The following is a 12,120-nucleotide window of genomic DNA, read 5'->3' as shown; positions in this document are numbered from 1 at the left end:
ATCATAATTTAAAGGGAAAAATCAAGAATTTTCTTTAATCATAATGAATATTATGAAATGTTATAAACTCAATAATAAATCTATAATAATAAACTGACTTAAAATGAAATATTTTGTTTTCTTTTAAAAGTCCACTTCTTTCTTATATACCACATGAAACTATGAAATGACTTAAATAACTTTTAAAAGAATTAATAAAATTATGTATTATTGTGAAAGAGGCTTAACACTCAGAAAAAATGAGATGACAGTCTGATATATTAGACAAGACTGTCAATAGTAAGAATCAATAATAACAATGTTATACTATTCTTCAATTTTCCTTTGGGTTTTATTTCCTGATCCATTTGAACCTTCTCTGATAGAGTAGGTATCTCCTCAACATGATTTGACTTTGATTTCTCTAGGCTGGCTCCACAGAATTCCTCCCTCCTTCATACCTGCTTTCTTCCTTCCAGATCTGATGAGCACCCACTATGGGACAGATACTGTTCTAAGCCCTGGCATTATCACTGTGAACATAGCTCCTGACCACAAAGAACGTTAGATCTAGTGGGTGCAACAGACAAGTAATAACTAAAGTGGCAATTATAATGCTCCACAATATACACCATGGTAGCACGCAAAAAGAACAATAAAGAAACATATATGGCAGGATTAGCTAACCCAAACTGAGAAAGTCAGAAATTCTCCCAGAATAAAACTATCTATGTCCTAGCCTGTGTGCCGATGGAAAGCTGGCCAAGTGCAGAGTTCAGGAAGTTTTCCAGAACAGAGCACAGCAATGGTGGCAGGGGCAGTATAGAGCATCAAAGTTGGAGCAGTAAGCAGGAGCCATCACACAGGACCAGATGAGCCATGTTAAGAACTTTAGACTTCACCCTAGGGGTAATGGGGGGCTAGAAAAGGATTTTAAGCAAGAGAGTGACAAAGTTCATTTTGTGTCTTAGGAAGATTACTCCTGCTATCAGAGGGTAGAGAAAGTGGAGGAGGGCTGTCTGGTTAACGGTGGGCAGTGGTGGAAGGAATCCTGGGAAGAGATAATGGTGGCCAAATCAAAGTAGTGCCTTTGGATATTGAACAAGTGGACAGATTGAAGAGACACATAAGCAGTATCAACTGGATTTAGTGGTTTTAAAAGAAAAAGCAAGAGTAGAGGTCTTCTTATACTTCATAAACACGTATTTTAAGACTAAGTGGGTTCCACTTAACTGTTGAGACTGGGCTCTTTTGGCTCTTTTATCATACTAGCTTCTCATCTGATTCCAAGCTGAGAGGTTCAGTCCTGTCTCTGACCTATGTGTAAAGAGAAAAAGACATCAAGGCCTCCTAACACAGTCCCGCATCTTATCTTCTCCTTCAATCCAGGACTAGGAGAGCAGCCCAAGTTTGCATTTCAAATAATTCTATTAGTCGTAATGTATGATTGTTCCTCATTCTTCTTATGTACCAGGGGTTTCAAAGTTACTACTTATAATTCCAGGTGTTGGATCTTGATGCTTCCTGACAGATGAAGGTTTTGTGCATATTTTCCTCCTGTTCCTTTCAGACTCACTCTGTGCTCTCCAATGCTCTGTGTAACAGCAGTTACATTTTAATGCAATGACAGCTATGAAAAAATAAAACTATCAGTCATTGTCAAATATTTTATAAATGGAGACAGAAGAGGGGTTCAGTTCTCTGTGTAACAAGGACAGAGGAGAAAGGTCAGTGATATATCTTGTGGTATAGGATTTCCCCTTAAGCAATCTTCTGCTAAGACTTGCTCACAGTGTGGAAGCTTTTGTTGGCCAGGGACTCTTAATACTGCCCCTCAATGTAAGGCTACAAATATTTAAGCCTCTGCTCTGTATGGTATTGGAGAAAGGAAAGGATACATTCAAGTGGATTTGGGGAAAGGATTAATTTTTGTCATTTATGAAAGCCAGGAACTAATATTCACAGTTATTTAACTCTTGAAAAATTAATTAGATGACTTATAAATTATGTATGTGGGAAAAAGAAAATCTATCAATGGCTGGCTTGAGGATTCAGAAGAGCACTTAAGTTGATAACAAAAGGTATTTTGTGCAGCAGGTCACGTTTGGGGTGGGCTTTTGTTCTTCCTTTGTGCCTGAAAATGGTGAATACTGAATTGTACTTGTGTAATCCCCTGGTAGTGAGGGAACTAGTCATTTCAATAGAGTTTATCACTACGTGCTTGTCTGCTGTTTGGAAGCATAAAAGGCAATTGACAAAAATTGAATAGGAAAGTCAGAGAACTAAAAAGTTTCTAGAAGAACTAGGATGTCTGAATACCTAACCGATGTGCCTAGCAACACCACATGACCTCATAATGAGCCCTTCTCCCAGATCTCTTGAGAAAAAAAATAAGCACAGTGACGCTGGAAGTCAAAACCACATGTGTAATATAATAAGTAAACATATCTGATGCCAAAAGAAGTTCAGAATTATATTTAAAAATCTCTTGTAGAGTAATAAAACATATTTCCTTACAAAGTGTTGTCAGCAAGCCCTCTTACTCAATTATAGATCCCAACAGTTAAAACTTGTAATAGACAAGACTTGCTTAATTCACGCTTTAACTGAAATCCATTGTTATTTCTTATCGTACTTTCTTGAGGCATTGATGAAGACGTTTTGCAATGACTTGAACATTCCAACTCCCAGACCAGAAAAGTGCTGATAGCAACGGAATGTCTAGAAGACCACACCCCATACATCCCTTTCCCTGCACATGGTCACCACTGAACACGTATCAATCTCCACTTGTGATCATGCGCTCTTTACTGCTCTCTTGCACATATCCTGCTGGACCTCTCTCTAAAACTCTAGGTATCCATCTTGTGGGTGGAGGGGTCGTTGTTAAAGCTTGAACCTGCCACCTCCCCCAGCTGCCTACACTCCAAGTAAATTTCCGCCTTTTTCCAAACCCTCATCTCTTGAGTTATTGTTTCTTTTGCAACAAGTTTATTTGAGTTTGTTCAGCAACATTGTTGGCAAACCCAGCCAGGAGCTCTGCTTTCAATTTGTCTAGCCCCCTCAGAATTGCAGTAGGCCATAACAGCACCAGGGTTTCCCCATTCCATTCCTCAGTTAATGGCAATGGTAGATCTTTCAGTAACTGTCTGACTTTTAAAGGAGTATTCACTATTACTGTACTTTTTTTTGGGGGGGGGCTAATTTTATCTTCCATACCAAGAACTGTGGCAGGAGCTGCATCCATGAGTAATCGCCAATTGGAGTACAATGACTGTGTTAGAAATGTTTAATCTCACTTTGAAAGGTATATTATAAATATGGCTATCAATGTCTTTTCGTAGAGTTCCATAAATCTACTTTTGGAACAATGAATCGGGATATAATGACTAATATAAATATAGCTTAAATTCAAAATAATTTATTCTAGTTTAAATTCTGTAATGAAATTTAAAACGACAAACAGTAACTCAGAAAATAGTAGCTATTCTGACTTAATGATATATTATCCTCAGTGCCAGTCTTGGTAAGTATGATTAGAATCTTAAGAATAAACTAAACTACATCCTTCTATTAGTATACCATAGATGATTAAACATTAAATGAAAAAAATCAAATTCCTTGTACTGTGTGGTATTTTCACAGCTATTTTCCTTTTAGTCTTTTTCTTCATCTTTCTTTAAACAAATATTTTCTTTAAAGAAACTAGTTTAATTAACATTAAGCAACAGTGTCTAATAAAATTGAAAGAAGTTAATGAGTTTGGCCTGGAATTAGAGAGCTATCTAAGGAAAAAAAAAAAAAGTGCAACTATACCTAAAGGACAGTCTAGCAATCTAGTCTAGGTTAGCAAAGATGTGGGCAGTTATAATCCCACTTGAATCTGACCTCTTTCATTGTAGGGAGGATTGTTTAAGTGCTTCACTGTAGGACATACTGCAGTCTGCAACTGACTTTCATGGTGATATAACCCTTGATATTTTATACATATGGCTCTCCAGAAGAAAAAATCTGGATAAAAATATTAGTTCCAACTTTATTGTCAATTCTAATTCAAAGGTGACCAAATATTAAAACTGAGTGACTGAAATGTGTCTCATTATATTCTAGGCATTTTCAATGTCAAATCTACAGAGATGCATGCACCTGGAGACAAATGACCAGACTACTGTAAAACAGAAGCTTAATTATGTTCACTTATATTTTCAAATTATTCCCAACAAATTACCTGGGGTAGGTTGACACATCCATCAAGGCAAGACTCTAATTTCATATTCACAGCAATGTGCTCCTGTAAACTGCTCTAATAAGGCTTTAACTAAGTTTTCTTTGTGACCTCACTGAGCTGAAATATTGCAGGCTGTGTGTTTTGCAGTGTCTCCAATTAATTTCTGACCTTGGTGCTGCCTGGGTACAATGAGGCAAGTGAAGGGTGGAGATCAGATTTAATTTTGAATTTCCTGACTGCTGCTGGTTTGTATCTCAACTTGAACATTACTTAAACATGTTATTTTTGGTCAGTGACTTTTTTATGCAGCACCACTGGGCAAATGTAATGAAGTAGGCAAAGTTTTGTTCTCAGCTGTCCTCTGAGTTCTTGTATGGGAACTTGGAGTCTCAACAGGAAACACCTGTATGGTAGTTGTATACCAAGCCTTCCCAGGGAATTAATATATAACATTGTTCCTGAGCCTCACAAACTCTTCCCCAAATAGAAATGCCCAGCTGTACTTGAGGGCTGTATTTTTAATTACTTGTGAAAATCCAACCTCTTGGCTTAGAAGTGAGTCTTCTTATAAAGGTCTCTTAGGCTTAGCTGCATCAATGGTCAGCCACATCATCCATTCATTTCATCATTCGATTTTAGAAAATGTTTGACTCAACCAGCTTGAGTAGAGCTGATTGTAGTGTAGTATATAGTATGGTATAGTAGAAGTATATAGTGTACTATATATATTATATATAGTATGGTAGAGATGCTCTAGTGTAATCATTTTTTGTTGTTATGGAATGATGAAAATGTCTGTTAGGAATACAGTTTGCTGTTTACACTCGCTTGTACTTTTAAGTACTCTGAGAAAGGAGTAAGCTGAGCTGTTGGAAAGGCTCATTATGGGACCAGTGACCTTCGGAGATTATGTTCTTGACTCCCTCATCTCCTCCACAGATCTTTAAGAGCATGAGTTCATAGTGTCCAGAAGTATCTGATTTAGTTGCTGAATATGGGGGATAGCCATAATGCTATTGCATACCTACTCTGTGCAAGGATTGGGGAGATATCCAAAGAGAAATCAGATATGGATCCTACCCTCAACAGAGATTAACCAGAAAAGTATTATTTTCTTGAACTCATCTCAATTAATTCCATCTTGGAGATAACCAGCAGATATTTAGATAGGCTGTTTGCCTGGTGAAAAATAAATTGAAAGCATGCTGTTATAATCCCATATAACCTGTTTTGTTCAATGTATAGATTAAACATAGTAAAAAAAACTCAATAAAAAATTCTAGGAAGATAAACATAATAAAGCTACACTTTGAATTTCATAGCTGAGACCCTATGAAATTGGAGAAATCCTCAGAGACCAGATGCTAAGAGGGCATTGAAAACAAAAGTGGTGACTCAAGTTGAACATGAGGCTGCAGTTAGCCTGGTGAAATTTGCTGATTGACCTCAATGAGAGGTTTGGGTTTTAATAGTTTAGTGGTCTCAGGAAATAAGGCCTCGAGCCTAAGCAAGGTGAGAGACTAGAACTGAAAACCCAACATGCAGCTAAAGGTCTTGAAGAAGTGTGTCCTTAGGGAAAGGGTGGTCTGGAAAGCTTATTCCCTGCAACAGGGAAATGGCAGGGATACTTAACAGGGTCAGCTTCTGCTCAGCACAGGGGACGAATTTCCTCAGGACCCACAACCACAGATAGCCCTCATTTGAGTTTAGAATTTGAATTTACTACAGCAGAGATGTCTAGATAACATCAAGCTAAGAAATTAAAGTGATAGGAATCAGTGGTGCCCCATAGGGTATAATAGAAGCAAACACAATTCCAGTTGGTAGTAATGCATGTTCAACCTAGACCTCACAGCATCCCCAAAGATAAAGCACCAGCTTATAATAAAAAATTAGTATTTGGGATGCCTGGGTGGCTCAGTGGTTGAGCGCCTGCCTTTGGCCCAGGGTGTGATCCTGGAGTCCCGGAATCAAGTCCTGCATGGGTCTCCCTGCATGGAGCTCGCTTCTCCCTCTGCTTATGTCTCTGCCTGTCTCTCTCTGTGTCTCTCATGAATAAATAAATAAAATCTTAAAAAAAAAACTAGTATCTGTATCCAAAATATACAAAAAACTATTAAAATTCAATAATGAGAAAACAACCAATGCAATTGGAAAATGGATAAAAGATATAAACAGGTACCTCACCAAAGCAAATATACAGATGGCAAATAAGCTTTGAAGAAATGCTCAATATCACATGTCATTATAAGATTAAAACAACTAATTAAAACAACTACAGGATACCACTGCACCCCTACTAGGTTGGCAAAAATCCAAACACTAACAAAAGATACCAAATGCTGATGAGGATGTGGAGCAACGGGGACTCTCATTCATTGTTGATGGGAATGAAAAGTGGTACAGCTTTGAGAAGCACTTTGGAAGACAGTTTGTCTATTTCTTACAAAACTAAACATAGTCTTACCACGTGACTTAGCAATTCTATGTATTTAACCAAATGAGTCAAAAACTTACATGCTCAAACGAAAACATCCACATGGATGTTTAGAGTAGTTTTATTCATTCTTGCCAAAACTTGGAAGCAACTACCATGGGTAAACTGTGGTACATTCATACAATGGGGTATTATTCAGCAGTAAAAAGAAATGAGCTATCGGGCTATGAAAAGACATGAAGGAATCTTAACAGACATTGTAAGTGAAAGAAGTCAGTCTTAAAAGGATACATACTGTATGATTTCAACTATATGAAATTCTGGAAAAGGAAAAATTGTAGACACAGTAAGAAGATTAGCGTTTGCCAGAGACTCAGGGAAAAGAGGAAGAGAGAGATGAATAGGTGGAGGTGCAGAAGGTTTTTAGGGCAATGAAACTATTCTGTGTAATACTGTAATGACAGATACATGAAAGTATACATTTATCAAAACCCATAGAACTGTAAAACACAAAGACTGAATCCTAAAGTAAACTATGGACTTTAATTGATAATAAGGTATCAACATTTTTTTTATTAGTTAAAACAAATGCAATACATTAATGTATTATGTTAACAACAGGGAAAACTCTTGGGGAGGGTTATATATGAGATTCTCTGTACTTACTGCTCATTTTTTCTATAAGTTTAAAACTCTAAAAGATAAAGTCAATTAAGCTTTAAAAATTTACAAAAGAAAGAAGCTACCATAAAAGAATGTCAATTAGAAGAGCTGAAAGGGAATTAACACTCTGACAACATCAAATAATTGATTTATTGGATATTAAATAAGAGTGTTTGAAATGTTTAAGGAACAATTATATAATTGATCTAGAAATAAGAAAATGTAAAGAAATAAAAGAACCAGGAATATTTAAAAATTGATCAATAAATAATCTAGAAAAATAATTATAATTGAAATTAAAGACTTAGTGAGAACATTAGACTTCCCTTTCAGCCCAGGTGGAATAAAAGGGACCATATTGACCTTCTCACCTGAACCAACTAAAAAAATGAACAAAATATAGGGAACAATGTTTTTCAAGATACTAGATATCAGATATAAGGGACAGTGATATCTGTGAAATAAGAAACAAATAAGGTCAGTCCTATGATTTCCTAAGATCACTGTTTTGAGAGGTTCCAATTCATGCTGCAGGAAAGGGGAAACTATGCAGAACCTGGAAACTTCCTGGAGTTGACAAGATACAAGTGATAGTTCTGGGACACCAAAGTAGTTATTTTGCAGGGCAGATTACCTGAAAGGAGAGAGCTACATATCCAGAGAACTCTGAATCTGCAGAGGGTTCCTCTTGTGTATTTAGCAGAATTCTGGTCAGCCTATACATGTGGGATAAGTACTGGGAGCTCCTGAGCCAACCAGAAAGATTAGAAGGAATTGTACCTGATGCCCACGGAGGGCTGAGAATACCGTCCAAAAAGATAAGAAAATCTCACAGGGTATTCGGTAAAGTATAGAGAAGGGTCTTGCCTCAGTAGTATGGGATAAATAGCCCTAGGTGGAGCACTGGTACAGTTCTACCCAACAAATCTTTTTTTTTTTTTAAGATTTTATTTATTTATTCATGAGAGACACACACAGAGAGAGAGAAAGAGAGAGAGACAGAGACAGAGACAGAGACAGAGACACAGGCAGAGGGAGAAGCAGGCTCCATGCAGGGAGCCCGAGGCGGGACTCGATTCCAGGTCTCCAGGATCACACCCTGGGCTGCAGGTGGCGCTAAACCGCTGCGCCACCAGGGCTGCCCCCAACAAATCTTTAAAGTGAGACTAGGGGATCCCTGGGTGGCGCAGCGGTTTAGGGCCTACCTTTGGCCCAGGGCGCGATCCTGGAGACCCGGAATCGAATCCCATGTCGAGCTCCCGGTACATGGAGCTTGCTTCTCCCTCTGCCTATGTCTCTGCCTCTCTCTCTCTCTCTGTGTGTGACTATCATAAATAAATAAAAATTAAAAAAAATAAATAAAGTGAGACCAAAAACTATCAAACTGTTTCTAAGTAACCTAACTGCAACCCAGATAGAGCTCAAGAATAAATATCCAGCATTCAATAGACCAAATTCAAAGTGCTTTGATTCAAATAAAAATTTGTCAGGCATGCAAAAAAGCAGGAGAATTTGATTCATAATGAGGAGATAAATCGATCAGTTGAAACCAACCCAGAACTGACACAGATGTTAGAATTAACATACCAGAACTTTAAAATAATTATTATAGCTGCATCTCAATGTTCAAAAGTTAAATAGAGACATAAAAGGATCTATGTCAAACTTCTAGAGATGAAACCTGCAATACATGGTGGAGGTGAGGGGGAGATTAATATTATCAGGCATCATAAAAGAAAATATGAGCAAACTTGAAGACATAGCAATATAAACTATCCAAAATGAAACTTGGAGAGAAGAGAGAATTTAAATAGGGAAGCAAACAAAACAATGAACAGAACCTTAGTGAGCTGTAGGACAGCTTTAAGTGGTTTAATATACATAAAATTGGAATCCCTTAAGAAGAGGATAGAGTGGTAGACAGAACAAATATTTGAAGAAATAGTGACCAAAATTTTCCTAAACTTCATTATATTTATACACTCAAAGATTCAAGGAATTCAATTAACTCCAGGCATAAGAAACATAAAGAAAACAGCCCCAAAGCACATCATGATAAAAGTGCTCAAAATCGGTCATAAAGAAAGAACTTAAAAGTAGGCTGAGAGAAAAAACACATAACATGTAGACAAATGGAAATAAGCATGAGAGATATAATCAGAAACAACGCAAACGAGAAAACAGTGGAGCAATATGTTTAAAGTACTGAAAGAAAAAAAAACAAACCTGTCAGCCTAGAATTCTTTATGTCCCAAGACCCCCAGTAGATACCTGAAACTGTGGATAGTACCCAATACCATACATTATGTTTTTTCCTATATGTACATGCCTATGATAAGTTTAATTTATAAATTAAGCACAAGAGATTAACAGTAATAATAAAATAGAAAAAGTGTAGCCATATACTGTAATAAAAGTTATGTGAATGTGGTCTCTCTCCCTCTGAAAAAGATCTCATTGTTCTGCAATCACCCTTCTTGTTTTGATGTGAGATGATAAAATGCCTACATGATGAGATGAGGTCAGGTGATGTGCTTGCTTTGGCAGCACATTGGAACGGTAAGGCGAATGATGCAGATATGTGACATAGTTGGGCTACCACTGACCTTCTGATGAATCGTCAGAAGTGGGATCATCCACTTCCAGGCAGTGGTTGGTTGTGATAAGGAAACTACAAAATCAGAGCAGCCGATAAGGGGAACTACTTTATGAAATTTCTCTCTCCATCTCTGAGACCCTGCATTTTCACCAGGATGTGTTCAAACATGGGTTTATTTTTGTTTGACCTGTTTGGCACTCAGTGTTTGTGGTTTGAATATTCATATCTTTCTATAAATCTTAAAAAATAATTAATTACCCATTCTCTAAATATTGTTTTCCTGGCATTCCCTCTATTCTATTTTTCTGGAACCCCAATTAGGGAATGTTGAGTCCTCTCAAACCATTTCTCATCATTATTAACTACTCTTTGTATTTTCTTTTTTTTTTTTTTTTTAATCTTTGTATTTTAAATTTCTTTATCCCTCTTCAGGGTTCTGGCAGGAAACCTTAGCATTTTCTCCTTGTTGACTAATTGTCTCTATTTTTGTGTCCAGCGTAGATATATTTTCTATTTCTTTGTTTATTTGATTTAAAGTCAATTACTGTATTATTTCTAGTATTTTTACTTCACTATTTTTCATTTTCTGTGTTCGTGGTTCTCGGTTTATATTTTTGTTTTGTTAGGTCTCCTTGTATCTTCTACCAACAGAGATTCTGTAAATAATCCAAATCCAGATATCAAGTTCATGGGTGGCATAGTCTTTGCCTGATTTCTAGGCTCTATTTACAACTCTTGTCCCCCTATTGATGCAATTTAATGAAAGCTCAAACCATTGACTCACATAAAGGGTGGGTGCCCCTGTTCTAAGCTTTCATTCATGGCCTGGAGAGCCCCACAGCAGCCCCTAGTTTTAGACTGCGAGTTTTCACTTAGTCCCATCTCCTATGTGGCACTTAGTTTTTATTACCCACTAGAGGCCAAACTGCAAGCCATCTCTACCTGCTTCCAGTTCTGGAACCAGCAAACGCCACCTACTGCTTTGTATTTCTTTTCTGTTTTTCATCAAAGGACGTATATCTTGTCATTGAGAGTGGATTTTACATTCCGATTTCTTTTATTTTGTTTCAGTTAAAATTCATATGGGAGATTGGTATGAATTTTTCACATGTGGAATTAATACTGCTCATTTTATGATAAGATGGAGTTGGCAAATATGTTTAATTAAATTCTTTTGTAGGGGGATCCCTGGATGGCTCAGCGGTTTAGCGCCTGCCTTCGGCCCAGGGCGTGATCCTGGAGACCCGGGATGGAGTCCCACATCAGGCTCCCTGCATGGAGCCTACTTCTTCCTCTGCCTGTGTCTCTGCTCTCTCTCTCTCTCTCTCTGTCCGTCTCTCATGAATAAATAAATAAAATCTTTTTAAAATTTTTTTAAAAATAAACTCTTTTGTATTCTCAATATCACAGTTGCTCTTATTTAGGCAAATGGTTTAGTGGCCCTTGGATAGAAAATGACATGGAGTTTCGTTCAATTCCTCTACATAATAAAAATAGAACAGTTGAGTTACTTTTTGAAATATAATTGATTGTATACCCCCTATTCAATTAAAATATTTGTTTACTGAGTTCAATGATATTCTATTTTGTTTTACTTATTGGAAACCTGAAGTTAATACTTCATTTTTTCTCCCCCAAACACCAGATGTTCTCAATGTAACATTCAGGGAGCAGGACCAAAATATGCTCTGAATATACTTTGAAACCTTGTTGTAAAAGATTAATGATCTTTCATTCAATGGGTTGTGTTTTTTTTTCCAGTCTTCCTTTAAATGATCACGTGACCGATAGCTTATCCATGTGTATTGTACGTTACAAATGAACTTGTCAGAAAAGGAATTATATATGTCCGGGAGCCAGAGATAACTTAACCCCAGGACTCATTTCCCATGCCCCACCCATGGATAATGTGCAGAGTGTTCTTTCCGTAGGAAGAAAAAGTTTTCATTATTGTCAAACAATGATTATTATGTAAGTCAGTCCCAGAATAATACAGATTTTACATATTTTAAGGTTTACTTTGCATTTTGGTGAGAGGACCGCAACTTGCAATAAATGTAATGTGAGAGGTTGTGAGAATAACAGCTTGAGAACACATTTGTAATGGAAATCTAAGGAACATGGTTTGGATTGCTATCCAAAGGGGGCTGTATGGCGAAATGGTTGGTAAATATTTATTACACTAGGCAGAAACAAACATCTTCCGCCCAGAGC

At 37.1% G+C, this 12,120-nt stretch overlaps 1 long non-coding RNA gene across 1 annotated transcript in view; it reads left to right on the top strand.

Annotated features, from left to right (window-relative positions):
- LOC140607987 (uncharacterized) overlaps window positions 1–11,308 on the top strand; it is an 84,047-nt gene extending 72,739 nt beyond the window's left edge. Inside the window, exon 3 of the long non-coding RNA XR_012009929.1 lies at window positions 11,087–11,308. This is a non-coding gene — a long non-coding RNA (uncharacterized lncRNA). The remainder of the gene's footprint in view (window positions 1–11,086) is intronic.
- Window positions 11,309–12,120: the final 812 nt, after the last annotated feature.

Source organism: Canis lupus, chromosome 17 (genome assembly GCF_048164855.1).
Source record: "Canis lupus baileyi chromosome 17, mCanLup2.hap1, whole genome shotgun sequence".
Taxonomy (NCBI): Eukaryota; Metazoa; Chordata; class Mammalia; order Carnivora; family Canidae; genus Canis; species Canis lupus.
Note: the sequence above shows the minus strand (reverse complement) of the source record. Positions and strands in the feature narration are given on the sequence as shown.